Genomic DNA, 15,085 nt, shown 5'->3' on the forward strand with positions numbered 1-15,085 from the left:
ACCAACGCGCCCACGCTTCAGATCGCCGTAGCTCTCCTACGCGGCCACGCGTTAACTCTCCTGTACGTGATCGGTCGCTACGCGCCATCGCTCGCCAAAACGCGCCATCGGTCTCCTGGCTGCCAGTGCTCACCCTTACACCCGTGCTCGCCCTCACCTGCGCGCCCACGCGCACTTTCACCTGCGCGCCCACGCGCCCGCGCGCGAACCAACGATTTTATCATCGCGCAAGTGCCAGCGCGATTTCGACCGCGATTCCTGTCTGGTTTCGCAACACTGGCAACCTGGCGAGTCTTCTGGAGCGCGTACTTCCAGATCATCGTCACGATCTCCACCCCGTAAACGCAGAGCAGCGCACGTACAGGAGCAAGAAGAATCTTCAGAGAGGTCTGGGCAACATTCTTCTCCTTCTTTTCAGGCAGGCCCCATCATCTCTACTTCTCAGGATCACCCGATCCCCTTCCCTCCAGCGGGAGTCGCTGACACCGTCTGTCAGCCGTCAGCAGAGGAGGTACTTCGAGATTATGGGGGAGCCTGGTTTAGCTCTGCCTCTCCACCATTCCGTGGTAGGGCTTACCAGGGAAATTTCTCTCGAGAAACTCTCCGCCCGGCAGGTGACATTCTCGCCTTCGGAGATCTTGAGCCAGGAGAAGGCCGCAAAGTGGGCCATGCAGGCCACTTCGTGGCTGGTCGTCTGGCTTGGATCTCTGGGCATCCTCTGGCGATCCGAGGACTTGTCCAAGGAGAGCACCAGGAAGGCTATGGAAACTTTCCTCCTCTTGGGCCCGAGCACCATCGATTTCCGGCTCACCAAGTTTCGAACTTGTGGGCAAACTCGATGTTGAAGCATTGAGATGCAGTGACCGAGAGGTTCCTCTCGAAAGTCCCAACCGTGGATGTCGGCAAGCTCAGACACTCTTCCATCCTTGGAAAGAGCTTGTTTGAGCTCAAGGACGTGGGACGGACAACTGAGAGGTGGAGGAAATCGAATCACGATTCGCTTCTCCCAAAGGCGCTTACATCCAGACCCTACAAGCCTCCAGCGCCTCAACATCATCAGCCTCGTCAGCCTAGGACATCGGAACCGGCTCCGGCAGCAAAGACAACGGTGTCTAAACAGCAGCCCCCTCCTGTCAGGGACAAGAAGGACGGGAAGTCCTCCTGGGGAGGCAATAATCCTAGAGGTAGCGGCCGAGGCCGCAAACGCTAGGATTGGCAAACCCCCTGCATGTCCCCCAGTGGGGGGATGCCTAAAGTTGTTCGTTCAGGTGGCAGCAACTTGGGGCCGATTCCTGCACGATCTCCGTGATCAGCCAAGGATATCGCGTCCCGTTCATAACATGTCTACCTCCCTTGACAGCGAATCCAGTGTCGCTGAGCTCCTATGTCATGTGATCGGTAAAGGGGCTAGCCCTTCGGGCAGATTTCGAGACCATGCTCTAGAAGGATGCTCTCCAAAAGGTCGTCGACGGCGCCCCCCGGCTTCTTCAGTTGACTCTTTCTTGTAAAGAAGGCATCTGAAGGCTGGAGACCCGTCATCAGCTCTGAACAAGTTTAAAACTGCAGAGTCGATCAGACTTGTAGTGAGACCACAAGACTTCAGGTGCACACTGGATCTGAAGGACGGATACTTCCGGATCCCAATCCATCCGTCTTCCAGGAAGTACTTGAAATTCAGCCTAGACAACAAGATCTACCAGTTCAAGGTGCTGTGTTTCGATCTCTCCACAGCACCGCAGGTGTTCACCAGAATGTTCACCCTGATCTTCGTGGCCACACAGGATTGGCATCCGTCTCCTTCGCTATCTGGATGACTGGCTAACCCCGGCAGTCTCTGAATCGACCCCCCTTCGACACCGAGACAAGCCTCTGGGACTTTGCCAAGATCTAGGGATCATGGTAAATCTCGAGAAGTCTTCTCTGCTTCCATCCCAACAACTGGGATATTTAGGCATGATATTAGACACCAATCTCCACAAAGCCTTCCCATCAGACGACAGGATAGCAAGGCTGAGGAGAGTCTCAGAACCTTTCCTCAGACGAGGAGAGCTTCCAGCCCAATCTTGGTTACGTCTCCTAGGTCACCTTTCCTCCTTGATCCGTCTAGTTCCAAACGGCCGCCTCAGGATGAGATCCCTGCAATGGCGGCTCAAGTCCCGGTGGAACCAAGGCAATGATTCCCCGGACACTCTGGTCCCTATGAGACCTGCAGAACGAATGGACCCGCAGTGGTGGTTGACATACGGGAACCTTTGAAAGGGAGTGGATCTTCTCGTCCTTCTCCCGCATTTGATGCTGTTCTCGGACGCTTCAAAGAAGGGTGGGGGGCCCCACGTTCTGAACCATAGGATCTCAGGCCTATGGTCAGAAGCAGAAAGGTACCGCCACATCAGTCTGCGAGGAATGAAGGCCGTATATCTGGCCCTTCAACAGTTCCAACAAACCCTGGCGGGTCACTCCGTGAGCGACAACACCACGGTAGTGCTTATATCAACAAGCAGATAGGTAACTTTTCATAACAGCTTTCCCATCTTGCAGTAGAGATACTGAGATGAACCGAAATCCACTCAATACCACTATCGGCTCGCTTCATTCCGGGCAAAGGAATGTGCTCTCCGACAGTCTGAGCAGAGCCTTGCAGATAGTGAGTACCGAGTGGTCTTTGGACTCTCTAGTAGCCAACAAAGTCCCGACTTTGTGGACCTGTTCGCGACAGCCTTGAACTTCAAGCTGCCGCTGTACTACTCCCCAGTCCCGGACCCCAAGGCACTCTGGCAAGATGCCTTCCTACAACGTTGGGACAACATCGACGTTTACGCCTTCCCACCGTTCTGTCTGGTGAGAAGGGTGCTCAACAAGACCAGACTATCGGTCAACCTGTCGATGACTGATAGCTCCGCTACGGCATCGTGCAGAGTGGTTCCTGGACCTTCTGCATCCCCTTACGGAACTCCTGAGAGAGCTTCCCCCAAGACACGAGCTACTCAAGCAACCACACTGCAACATCTACCACAAAGCCGTAGCATCGCTTCGGCTTCACGCCTGGAGACTATCCAGCATCCACTCACAGAGAGAGGCGTTCCGCAACAAGTTACGGAGCGGATGTCTCAACACCTGTGAAAGTCATCCGCAGGGGTCTACCAGGCGAAGTGGAGAGTCTTCTGTGGTTGGTGTCGTGGGAGAGGTATCTCTCCCCTTGATGCCACTATTCCAGCAATAGCGGAGTTATTGTATACCTGCGGGAGGAAATGCTCCTTTCGCTCTCGGCGGTGAAAGCCTATCACTCAGCCTTAAGCCTGGCCTGCAGGCTGAAAGGAATAGACATTTCCTCCTCGCTGGATCTTTCTTCGCTCATACGAAGCTACGAACTTACCTGCCCCCAGTCGGAAGTGAGACCTCCTCCATGGAACATGGTTCGGTTTCTTAGGGCTCTTAAGAGACCTCCTTGCGAACCATTACGCCAGGCTTCTGATCGTCACCTGACTTGGAAGACGGTGCTCCTGCTCTCTCTGGCCTCGGCCAAGTGTGTCACCGAACTTCATGGTCTCGTACAACGTTGCCCATTCAAGAGGATAGGGGGAGGTAACGTTCAGGTTAGTCCCAGAGTTGGTTACTAGACTCAAAATCTTGGAGCCCGGACCCTCGGTTCAACTCCTTCAGGATTTTGAGTCGCCGTTCTGTAACAGATGACCCAGACCATCTCCTACTATGTCCAGTAAGGAGTCGGAGTTGTTATATTAAAGAACAGCTGCAGTTCGTCCTCACGTGCAAGCCCTGTTTGGGAGCACAGGGAGGACGAAGAGGAGGGTCACCAAGAATACCTTTTCTGCCTGGATTCAAAGGGTCATCCATCATGCCCTGAATCCGGACCCTCCTCCGTCACGTCGCCTTAGAGCACACGATGTCAGAGGCATCGCAACGTCCCTGGCCTTCAAGAGAAACTACTCTGTGACGCAGGTGCTACAAGCTGGAGTCTGGAAGCGTCAAACGACCTTCACAGCCCACTACCTGCAGGATGTGACCCACAGGAGCCTCGATACGTTTTCTATCGGCCCTGTGGTGGCTATACAACAGCTGGTCTAACCTCAGGCTCCTTAATGGACAGGTAGCAGAAGGTTGAGGGCATTGTTACCCGGTTTTAGACTGCATGAATGAAAGAAGTATGTCTGGCCCTTACTTCTTTCTTCATCCTCCCCTCTCTTGGGGAAAGCAGCATCCTGGGTTCTCTGCATAGCTGACCTCAAACTTCTGCAGGTAAACCATGCTTCCTTGTGTTCCTAGTATTAAGATAATACTGTCGCGTCCCCCATACCCTGACGAGGTGGTATTGGGAACGTCCTAGCCTAGAATTCCATCTAAGGGACTTCAGGTCAACTTCCTAGGACAAGTCACACTTCATCCCTCCACACACGAGCTTATGTAGCCTGCACGTTCCTTGCGGAGCAAGGAACTTACGAGGTGCAGGGACTTTTTCTCGAGTGCTGCTCACTCGGATTCTGAGCCCCCGGGCAAAGCCAAAGCCAGTAAGGCTGGGACTTTCCACCCTTCCTAAGGGGTAAGTCACCTTATGTAAATAGCGTGGTTTGTATTTTGGTTACGGAACAAATGACAAATTCGGAGATAATTTGTATTTTTCCTAACCATACAAACCTTAGCTATTTACAGATATTTGCCCGCCAGCCCTGTCCCCCAAGGCAAGTCCTACCTCTAAGCGAAGTGAATCAGTTCACCGGTGTGTGAGGGGGGAGGGGTAGCTAGCTCCCCTCCCCTACCCCCTCGCTAGCTTGCGAGAGGGTAGTTAACCCTCGTTAAAAATCTAATGGCTCGTCATTTCAGCTACGCCGAAGGTAATACCCTATGTAAATAGCTAAGGTTGGTATGGTTAGGAAAAATACAAATTATCTCCGAATTTGTCATGTTTAACTCTTTCCAAGCTTGAACCACTTCTCTGTTATGATTTCACGGAGCGACACAGGTCGAGCCCAGAAAAGGGATTTTGACAAAGGAAAAATCTATTTCTGGACGAGGAACCTGTGTCGCACAGTGAACTCACCCTTTGCCTTTTTCCCTCACCCTGGCTGGTCCAAGCTTCGGTTGTTGGGAGGAATGAAGTAAGGGGGTGGGGAGGGATAGTCGTCGTAGGAGGCGACAGACGGGTGTAGGACGGCACCTCGTTGTTCCGGGGGATGTTGATGAGGGAGAGGTCTAATTGGTGAGGGACCTATGGTCGTGGTTCAATCACGCCCCAGTTTTCTATACCGACACTCCAAGAGTGAGCGAGCTAGGTTTATTCCTGGCATTCCATGCATCCTTTTTTCTCTGGTATATTTAGCAATAACTATGCCTTAGAAATGGTGCTAGAGGAGCATTTCACTGGGCGACACAGGTTCCTCGCCCAGAAATAGATTTTTCCTTCGTCAAAATCCCTTTATTATTATTACAAGCTAAGCTACGAAAGATTATATCACAAGGTTGTATATCACACACAGTTCACACTTGGGAAATTTAACTAACAAATCTTCTCTCCCTAATATTAGCCCCTCCTTTTGTCTTCATCCATGCAACAAAGTCTTTGGGATTCTAGCCTCTATATCTGAATATGTAAGAGCTATTTGCTCCGTAACTGAAATACAAACCTACGCTATTTATTTAGGGGTATTACTTTCGGCAAAGCTGAAATGACGAGCCATTAAAATTTAGCAAGGGTTAACTACCCATACTGCTAGTTAGCAGGGGTAGGGGGGGTAGCTTGTTCCCTCTCACACACCGGTGATTTAGCTCACTTTACTTTTGGCTCTGATGGAGACCGGTTGTTACCGCTGTTCCTCCTCACCTAATTTGGACTGCCAACCTACCTACGCTCACCAGCGCAACTGCGCTCTCCAGCTTGAGCTTGTCAGCGCTCACCAATACCACAGCAGCTCCTGCGCAACCTTGAGCTTCGGCCCGCCAACGCTCTCCTGCATGACAGCTCTCCCAATTCTCCAGTAGCTACTCTAGCAACACCCTGCGCAACATCTTAATGCGCACCTGCACTCTCCTGCGCATTCTAGGGAGACTGCGCAACACCCGGCACAGCGCTTTACTGCGCGCCAATGCTCTCTGGTGTGCCAGCTTTCCTGCGCATGTGCGCTTTCAGATCCAGCGCTTGCCAATGCACCAGCACTCGCCAAAGCGCTAGCGCACCACCGCTTGCCTGCTCGCTAGTGTTTTCTTGTGCACCAGCGCTCTTCTGTGCATTCACCGGAAGCTGCACACCAGCATCCTCCTGTGCAACGTCGTACTGCGCGCCATCGCGCTCTTGCATATTCTGTGGAAACTGCGTACCAGTATCATCCTACGCGCCAGCGCTCACCGGATCGCCAACGCTTCAGTACTCTGCTGCGCACTCACTCAAGAGGCAAAAAGAACGAAAGGGAAAACTTTTTGACAGGTCACCATTGCCCCATTCCCCTCCCCGCAAACACATTACAGCACGCCCGCTGGAAAAAAGGGAAGAGGCTTCACAGGAGGGTTCAAGATCCCAAAGATTCCATCTTCCAAGGTGGATCAAACACATCTCCCGTCGGTCGAGACTCTCCATAGGAAACCCAGTCTCACCACCAATAGCTAACAATCTCCAATTGCTAGCGTGCCGATCGCCAATTGCTAGTCAATAACCAGTCATCAGCTTGCTGATCTCTTGATCGCCAATGGCCAGGTCGTCTTTCTTAGATCATCAACCTCAGCTCACAGATCTATGACGAGCCAATCGTCAGCTTGCTGATCTCTACCTCGCCGATTGCCAGTCCTCAATCGAGTGCTGATCGTTAATGGCTCATCGATCACCAACTGACGATCATTAAACCGTTCTGCTGTCTTTCAGGGCTCGCCAACTCATTAATCGCCAACCTTCCTTGGCTGACCGACCAGACAGCCTTCATCTGCCTGTCAATTACTATCTTGGGCTCGCAGATCGCCGATTCACTGATCATCAGCAGTTCGCCGTTCACCGGCAGTTCGCCGTTCACCAGCAGTTCGTTATTCAGACTAACTAGTCAACCTCTGCCCGTGGTTCCCTAGATCCGAAGGCAAACAACACACTTCTCGCTACTCACTGTTCTCCATCACATCAATCCACGAAAGCGATCGGCAGGTGATCGACAACCCCCATCAGCGGCTTGTCAACAGGTGACTACTTGCGAGCACTTTCCAACTACACAGTAGCCACAATACCCAGCCGTTAACCATTCATTAACATTTGCCAGACCGATGCCTTTCTAAGGAATAGCATCAATCCCATCAGGGCGCATGGTAGGGTCAAGCGTTGCCTTACTTCTATCAGTTAAAGGAATTCTCTCCCAGGGAAGAATACTTACACAGGGTATCGCGTCCCATCCTAACCGCCACGAGTCAAGACCCCAGCGTCAACAATCTCCCATGCGAAAGGATCCGCAAGGAGCTGTCCCTTTGGGTTGATGTCCACACCATATTGGAGGAGTTCGGACAAGGGCTAAAACCACACGTCTTCATGTACACGCTGGACCTAAAGGAAGCATACTTTCAGGCTCAAACTGTCCATCCTCTAGGAAGTATTGGAGATTCATTCTAGACAAACAAGGAATACCAGTTAAGGGCACTGTGCTTCGTTCTTTCCACAGCACTCATACTGGGCTCACAGGATTGGCTTCCGTCTCCTCCGTTTCTGGACGAGTGACTAACCTTAACATTCTCGGTGGCAACCTTGTGTAAGCACTGGAACTAATAAAGTCTTATTACCAAGATCGGGTGATCATGGTAAACCTTTGGAAATCTTCCCTACTTCCCTCTCAGAAGACTGGTATATCTGGGAATGATTCTAGACACCCATCCCCACAAAACCTTCTCATCAAATACAGGATAACAAGGCTTGGAAAGGTTACAAGACCCTCTCTCAAGACGAGAAGAACTCCCAGCCCAGAGTGACTATTTTTACTCGGACACATATCCCTGGCCTGTCTAGCCTCCAACGGCCACCTCAGGATTCATTCTCTCCAGTGGCGGCTTGAGTCCGATTGGAATCGGGCCTTTGATTCCCTGGACATTCTGATCTGCATGGAACCAGAAGCTTGGACGAACCTCAAGGGATAGGTGTCAGTCGAGAAATCACGGAGTGGTGTAACCTTCTCATCCTTCCTCACCCCTCCGACTTGATGCTGTGCTTAGACGCATCAAAAGAAGGGAGGGACCATATTGCTGCACCACACGACCTCAGGCCTTTAGAGAGAGTCTGAAAGTACCTTCACTTAAATCTCTTAAGAGATGAAGGCCAACTTTCCAGTCCTTCAACAGCCTCATCAGTTTCTAATGGGCCACTTAGTGGTTTGATGAGCAACAACACCAGATAGGGGCTCCCATCAACAAGCAAGAAAGAACTTGCTCGCATCCTCTTCCCATCAAAAGTATAAATACTAAGACCGAAGTCTGCTCGGTACCACTATCAGCCTGCTTCATTCCAGACTTGAGGAATCTGCTCACTGACAATCTGTGCACAGCATCTCTGATAAGGTGTACCGAATGGTCTTTGGATCACCTTTTAGTCCACAAAGTCCTGACTTTACGGGGTTCTCCAACTATGGGTCTTTTCATAACGTCCCTGAACCTCAGGCTTCCACTGCTCCCCAGTCCTAGACCCCAAGGCGCTCTGGCAAGAAGCATGCCAACAACGGTGGGTACAACGACGACATTTACGTCTCATACTTGTTTTTGTCTGAAGAGAAGGTTATTCAACAAGGCTAGAACATCGGTCAGCCTCTCAAGGGCTCTCATAGCTCCACTATGGCATCACGCAGAATGGTTACCAAACCTTCTGCAGCTCCTGATAGTCTCCAAGAGAATTCTCTCCACATCACAGACAACCACACTTCGACATCTACCACAAGCAATAGCTTCGCTATGATTGTACACCTGGAGACTACCCAGTACCTTTCTCTCGGAGAGGCTTTTCGCAATAAATTGCGAAGAGGTTGTCTGGATATCTGAGGAATTCCTCAGCATCAGTGTACCTGGCAAAGTATAGCATCTTCTGTGGTTGGTGACATGGGAAAGCGTGTCTCTCCACTTGATACTTCTATTCCAGCAATAGCGTAATCCTCGAGTATATGCAGGAGGAAAAGATCCCCTTTTCAGTTTTCAGCAGGTAAAGACGATCACTCAACCTTGAGCCTCGCCTTCAAACTGAAAGGAAGGGACATCCCCTCATCGCTAGATATTTTATATACATTAGTCATTACTTCTCAAATATACAGTGATACCTCTACATACGATCTTAATTCGTTCCGTGAGCTGCTTCGTATGTTAAAACTATCGTATGTTGGAGCAAATATTCCCATAAGAATACACTGTAATTTGTTTAATTCGTTCCTCAGCCTAAAAACCCATGATTACTCCTTAATAAATTGCTACACATAATTACACATAACATTAATACAATTGAATACAGAAATATCTAAAAATGAATAATAATAAAGAAATAATAAATAAAAAAAGGGGTGTGTTCCAACACGAAGTACTTACCTCGAACTACTTTCTTAGGAGTATCTGGGATCTCCTTCCCATCCGACCAGAGTTTTGTGTGGTTTACCCTAAACCCATTTTCTATGAGGGGTAACCTCAGGCAGAGTGATACGCGCCCTGAGGCTAACCCCGGGTCAGAGAGCATGCTTGCTCAGGTCCAGGGCATGTAGTACGGTACGCTTCGGTACGATATTACGGTACGGTACGGTTTTTTTGGGGATGTAAGTACGGTACGATATTTTCCTTCGAGTTCGGTACGGTACGAAAGTACGATTTTATTTTTCGTACTTAATCGTACCATTTCCGTACCAAGTTCAGATAAGTGTCGCAAGCAGCCAAGCCCCCGCCGCCCTATCTGCTGTGTATCTTGACAGAAGATAGAATGTTCTCCTCACCGAAGAACAGAAGGAACTTAGTCAAATACATCTTCTTGGACTCTGGAAAAAAATTAAAACTATTTCTTCTACTAGTACTATGTCGTCAGTCTCAATGCTGGCAAAAGACGATTCATTCACGAGCGGCGATAGTGATGGTGAAGGTGACTCGGCACTTGGGTCAGTAGATATTGTAGAGCAATTACTCCGAGTCAGTGATGTAAGCAGAGCAACTGATACCGCAAGCAAAGAGAGGGAAGTGGCTGAGCATATCACAATGTTCGCCAAAGCTTCACGTATCAGTAAAAATGAGTGTATTTTGCAGTGGTGGCATTATCAACAAGAAAGTGCACTAAAAAATCTTGCTGAAGTAGCAGTTGCTCTGCTTGTTACTCAAGCGAGCATAGAGCGCACATTCTCTGGGTTGTGCTATATTCGTAATGATTTAAGACTAGGTCTAAAAGAGGATATTGTTGACGCTGTAATGCTATTACGCTGCAACACATAAAACTGTATAAATGTCTAATACTGTATAACTGAACATTTTCCTTTTGTAACCTTAGCAAAATAAAATTGTATTATATCATTAATGTATTACATAACACCAATCTTCTTGAAGTGGCAGTAGTAGTAGTAGTAGTAGTAGTAGTAGTAGTAGTAGTAGTAGTAAAAGTGCCATGTTATGTCTATATGAACTGCAATGTAAAACAAAAAAAAGTAGGTACGGAAATAGTACGAAATTACGGTACGATAAAATATCGTACTAGTACGGTACGGTGTGAATTTTTAAGTACTGTACGAAATTACGGTACGGTAAAAATGCGTGGTACGAATTACGAAAAAACTAATCGAACCGTACCGTACTTCATGCCCTGCTCAGGTCTCGATCTCCAGTAAGTTCTCTGGTCGCGTCGCGATATCATCTCGCCGCTTTCTTAATTCCAGTGTGACTTTGTGTGTTCCCGACCCCTTTGTGTCTCACGTGGTCCCTTTGTGCTTTCTCTTTGTGCTTTCCCTGTGCGTTCTTGTGTTTCGTGGTGCTTTCTCCTGCCTCTTGGAGCATCTCCGCCATTGTCCTGGGCTTATGGCTGGTAAATCGTGTGGAACGTTCCTTTCGAAACCCGAAGGTGACCCGCACTCCTTGTGTTCCTCGTGCAGGGGCAGTGTTTGTTCCCCTTCCGCCACGTGGTCGGAGTGCGAGTCCTGGAATGAGGTGCAGTGGGTGCGGTATAGCACCAAGAAGAAGAAGGCGGCGGCGAAGAAGTCGCCTAAGAAGCCGAGCGTTCCTTCCTCCCTTGCTTCGCCGGGCGTCTCGTCGGACCGAGCTTCCCTTCCACCCTCCCCTACCAAGAGTAGGGGATGAGGTAAGTCCGTTTCGGGGAAGAGGCCCGCGGCCCTTCCCCAAGAGTCTGAGCTTCAGGATAATGGGGTTGTGGCGTCGTTCCAGGTGAGTGAGGGGCCTGAGGGAGGGGCGGGAGTGTGTACGGGAGATGGAGTCCTGGTGCAAGCAGGTCACGTCTCCTCTGATGACCCCATGTGGGGGAAAAATGTCCATAATTCTTCTCCAGCCTCTTGGGCGTGTTTTTCAGGCACTTCTGCAGCCGAGGGCGACGTCGAGAAGGGGCTTTCCCCGCCGTCGGACCCCATTGCATGGGTTCCCCCCAAGATACCTTCCAGGTCACCGCTGTGGATGGAGGAAGGCATCGGGACCTGGTTCCCCACGGAAGAGCCTCCAGGCTCCCCCCCAGCGCCGTAGGCTATGTTCCCGGAGGTTTTTCTACAGGCGTTGCCGTCCACGGAGCGTCGAAGGAACCCTCCTTCACCAACGCGAGAGGCGAGATCATCAAAGAGGCCCTACAAGTCTTCGGTCTCCTCGGTGGAGGAGCTTTCCTGCTGCTCGGAGGACGAGGCGCTGAGGAAGCTCAGGAGACGGCGGGAGAAGTCCCGCAGAAAGCTTTCGCACTCTCGCTTTAGATCGCGCCACGAGAGTCGGCGCCCAGGATCCCCCAGGAGGAAGTGGGAGAAGATTGCCTCCCCGGACGGTGAGTGGGTGATGATTCACCGCGACAGGCTGCTGGAGTTAGCTGCGGCGCCGGGCCCTTCAAGTTGGCGCCTGAGGACGCGCTCCCCTGATAGGTAGTCATCCAGCAGCGTTGGCAACCGACGGAGGGATTCATCCTTGCAGGTTCCAGTCGACAGGGGTAAGCCCGCGAAGGTTCCGGCTCCATCCGTCCAGCGGAGAGAGTCGCCCCTTCGGTCTGGCAGCCGAGTCCTGACCTCAAAAGCTCGCCTAGCTTGTCACGATCGTGACCTACGGCTCCCCTCTGCGGGCAGGCCCGCAGATACGCGGACCTCCGGAAGGGGTGATAGACCCAGGATGGAGGCCCCCGTCCCGACGGCGATGCCCATCCTTCAGCGAGAACCCCCGCTAGAAGGTCGGTCCAGGACTCCCCCACGTGCGAGGGCCTCCGCCGGAGTACCCCCGTCGCATGTGTCAGCGCGCCCTTCGGAAGGACTCGACGACCACGGAAAGGGTACGGCAGCGGAGGTATCGGCCTATTGGAGGGTAATAGGCCTCGTCAGGAGCCACCACAGGCTGGATGAGCCGGAGCCGCCCTCCGAAGAATCATGGCGTTCTAGTCTCAATAGACTAGTGGACGCCCCGGTCCAGCAGCGGCCCTCCTTGGCCCTTCCTTTAGGGAGGGACGTGAAGTTGGGTAGAGCTCATGTGGACAAGATCGTGGCCAACCACGCCGAGGCTCCCAAGAATCAGAGTGCTTCCAAACTACTCCTGGGCCTGAAGTCCCAGAGTAAGGTTTACCTCCCGGAGGGACAGCGAGCAGGCGCCTGTGCACTGGAGCAGGCACTCGCCATGTTGGGGCAGGGAGCCTCTGAAGAGAGGGCATCCACAGCTTCGGTCTGCTTCTCTCCTTCGGAGGCAATCATGATGGAGGAGATTTCGAAGGACTTGGTCAACGTCTCCTCGTGGCTGGACTGGTGGGCCTCCACCCTGGTGGGCGTCCAGTCCTCATACGATCTCACGGTACCAGAAACTCAGGCCTTACTCAAGGAACTTATCAGTTCGGGAGGTAAGGCCCTAAAATTCCTCTCCTACCAGTCGCTAGCTATGGCCGCCAACTGGGTTCTGCGGAGGAGGGACACGGTCTTAAGTAAAATCACTAGGTGGCTTCCAGACAGAGGGGCCAGGTCTCTGAGAAGCCTGACCATGTGGGACGACGCTATCTTTCCCCTGAAGGCAGCGGAAGAGTCGATTGAGAGGGTTAGGAAGATTAAGGACCCGAACGAGCCCAGACCCCACCCGGTCAGAAGGCCGGCGTACAGAAGGTCCACCGCGGACATGCCTCTCCCTCCTCGGGCCTCTCCTAGCCAACCCAGGAGAGACAACTCTTCTACGGCCTGGTTCCAGTCGTCTCGGCCCTCCCGTAGGGGTGCAGCCTCGGCCCAAACCGCCTATAGACCATCGTTCTCAGTGTCCAGAAGGGGACGTTCAGGCCGCACCTCAAGGAAAAGATAGGGAGGGAGGCCCCCTACTCCTGCCAAAGCCTCAGGTGGGGGGATGCCTCAAATGGGAAGACCATGGGGCGGACCCGTGGACCGTGACAGTACTGAAGGAAGGGTACAGGTTGCCCTTCCTAGTGGACCCTCCACCTCTGATGCCAGACCAGCAGGCGGAGTGGCTAGCCCCCAAGGACCCCTTGAAAAAGACAGCTCTGCAGGGAGAGGTCTCAGCAATGTTGGCAAAAGGGGCAATGGAACCTGTCCTGGACCCAGGTCCGGGGTTCTACAGCAGGCTGTTCCTGGTGGAGAAAGCGACAGGAGGGTGGAGACCGGTCATAGACCTCTCAGCCCTCAACAAGTTCGTTTGCAAGACCGACTTCAAAATGGACACTCCGAAGTCAGTCTTGGCGTCCTTAAGAGAAGCGGACTTCATGATGTCAGTAGATCTCAAGGATGCTTATTTCCAAATCCCGGTTCATCCCTCCAGCAGGAAGTACCTACGGGTAAAATGGGGTACCCAAACGTTGCAGTTCAAGACCCTCTGCTTTGGGCTGTCCACAGCCCCCCAGGTCTTCACAAGGGTCTTCACGACGGTCTCAGTCTGGGCACACGAACAGGGCATTCGCCTGATTCGGTACCTAGACGACTGGTTGTTACTTTCAGCCTCAGAGGAAGTACTGAAGGAGCAAGGCGTGAAGCTGCTGCGGTTCTGCAATGTTCTAGGGATCACCATCAACCTAAAGAAGTCCCAATTGATACCCTCCGCCAGGATGACCTACCTCGGAATGGTCCTGGATTCCCGGTTGGTGAGAGCCTTCCCCTCCTCGGAAAGGCTGGACAACTTAGACCAGGTCCTCCACCCCTTCCTGACGGACCAACCCAGGAGGGCGAAGGACTGGCAGAGACTAGTAGGCCACCTTGTGTAGGAAAAACTGGGCCCCCAGGGCAGGCTGAAGCTCAGGGAGGTCCAGTGGACCATGAAAGAGAGCTGGAACCAGACGGACTCCCCCCACAGGGTGGTCCCGGTGTTCCCGAAGACGAAACAGGTCCTAGAATGGTGGGGCTGCAGGACGAACACCCTCAAGGGGATGCCCTTTGCAGCCGCCCCCCGGAGATGCTCCTGTTCACGGACGCATCGAAGAAGGGGTGGGGTGCCCATCTCCTAGGAAAGTCAGCAAGAGGGCGCTGGACGGCCCAAGAGAAGACCCAGCACATAAACGTGCTAGAGATGAGGGCAGTACGAAGGGCGTGCCAGGAGTTCGTCACCTACTCCGGGGAAACACCGTGGCTCTGATGTGTGACAACGCCACGGTGGTAGCTTACATAAAGAAACAGGGAGGCCTAAGGTCGAAGGAGCTGTGCGTCCTCACGTTAGAACTTCTGGAGTGGGCCGAAGTGGAGCAGATCAGAATCTCGGCAAGGTTCATTCCGGGGAAAAGGAACGTCCTCACCGACAGCCTCAGCAGGATGGGGGAAGTGGTAGGGTCCGAATGGTCTCTGCACCCGGGAGTAGCCAGAACAGTCATTCAAAAATGGGGTTCGCCGGTGATGGACCTCTTCGCAACGAGGTTGAACGCACAACTCCCCGTGTTCTGTTCTCCTGTGCCAGACCCAAAAGCGGCGTTCGAGGACGCCTTCCAACATCCTTGGGACAATCT

This window comes from Palaemon carinicauda, chromosome 19 (assembly GCF_036898095.1).
Source record: "Palaemon carinicauda isolate YSFRI2023 chromosome 19, ASM3689809v2, whole genome shotgun sequence".
Lineage (NCBI taxonomy): Eukaryota > Metazoa > Arthropoda > Malacostraca > Decapoda > Palaemonidae > Palaemon > Palaemon carinicauda.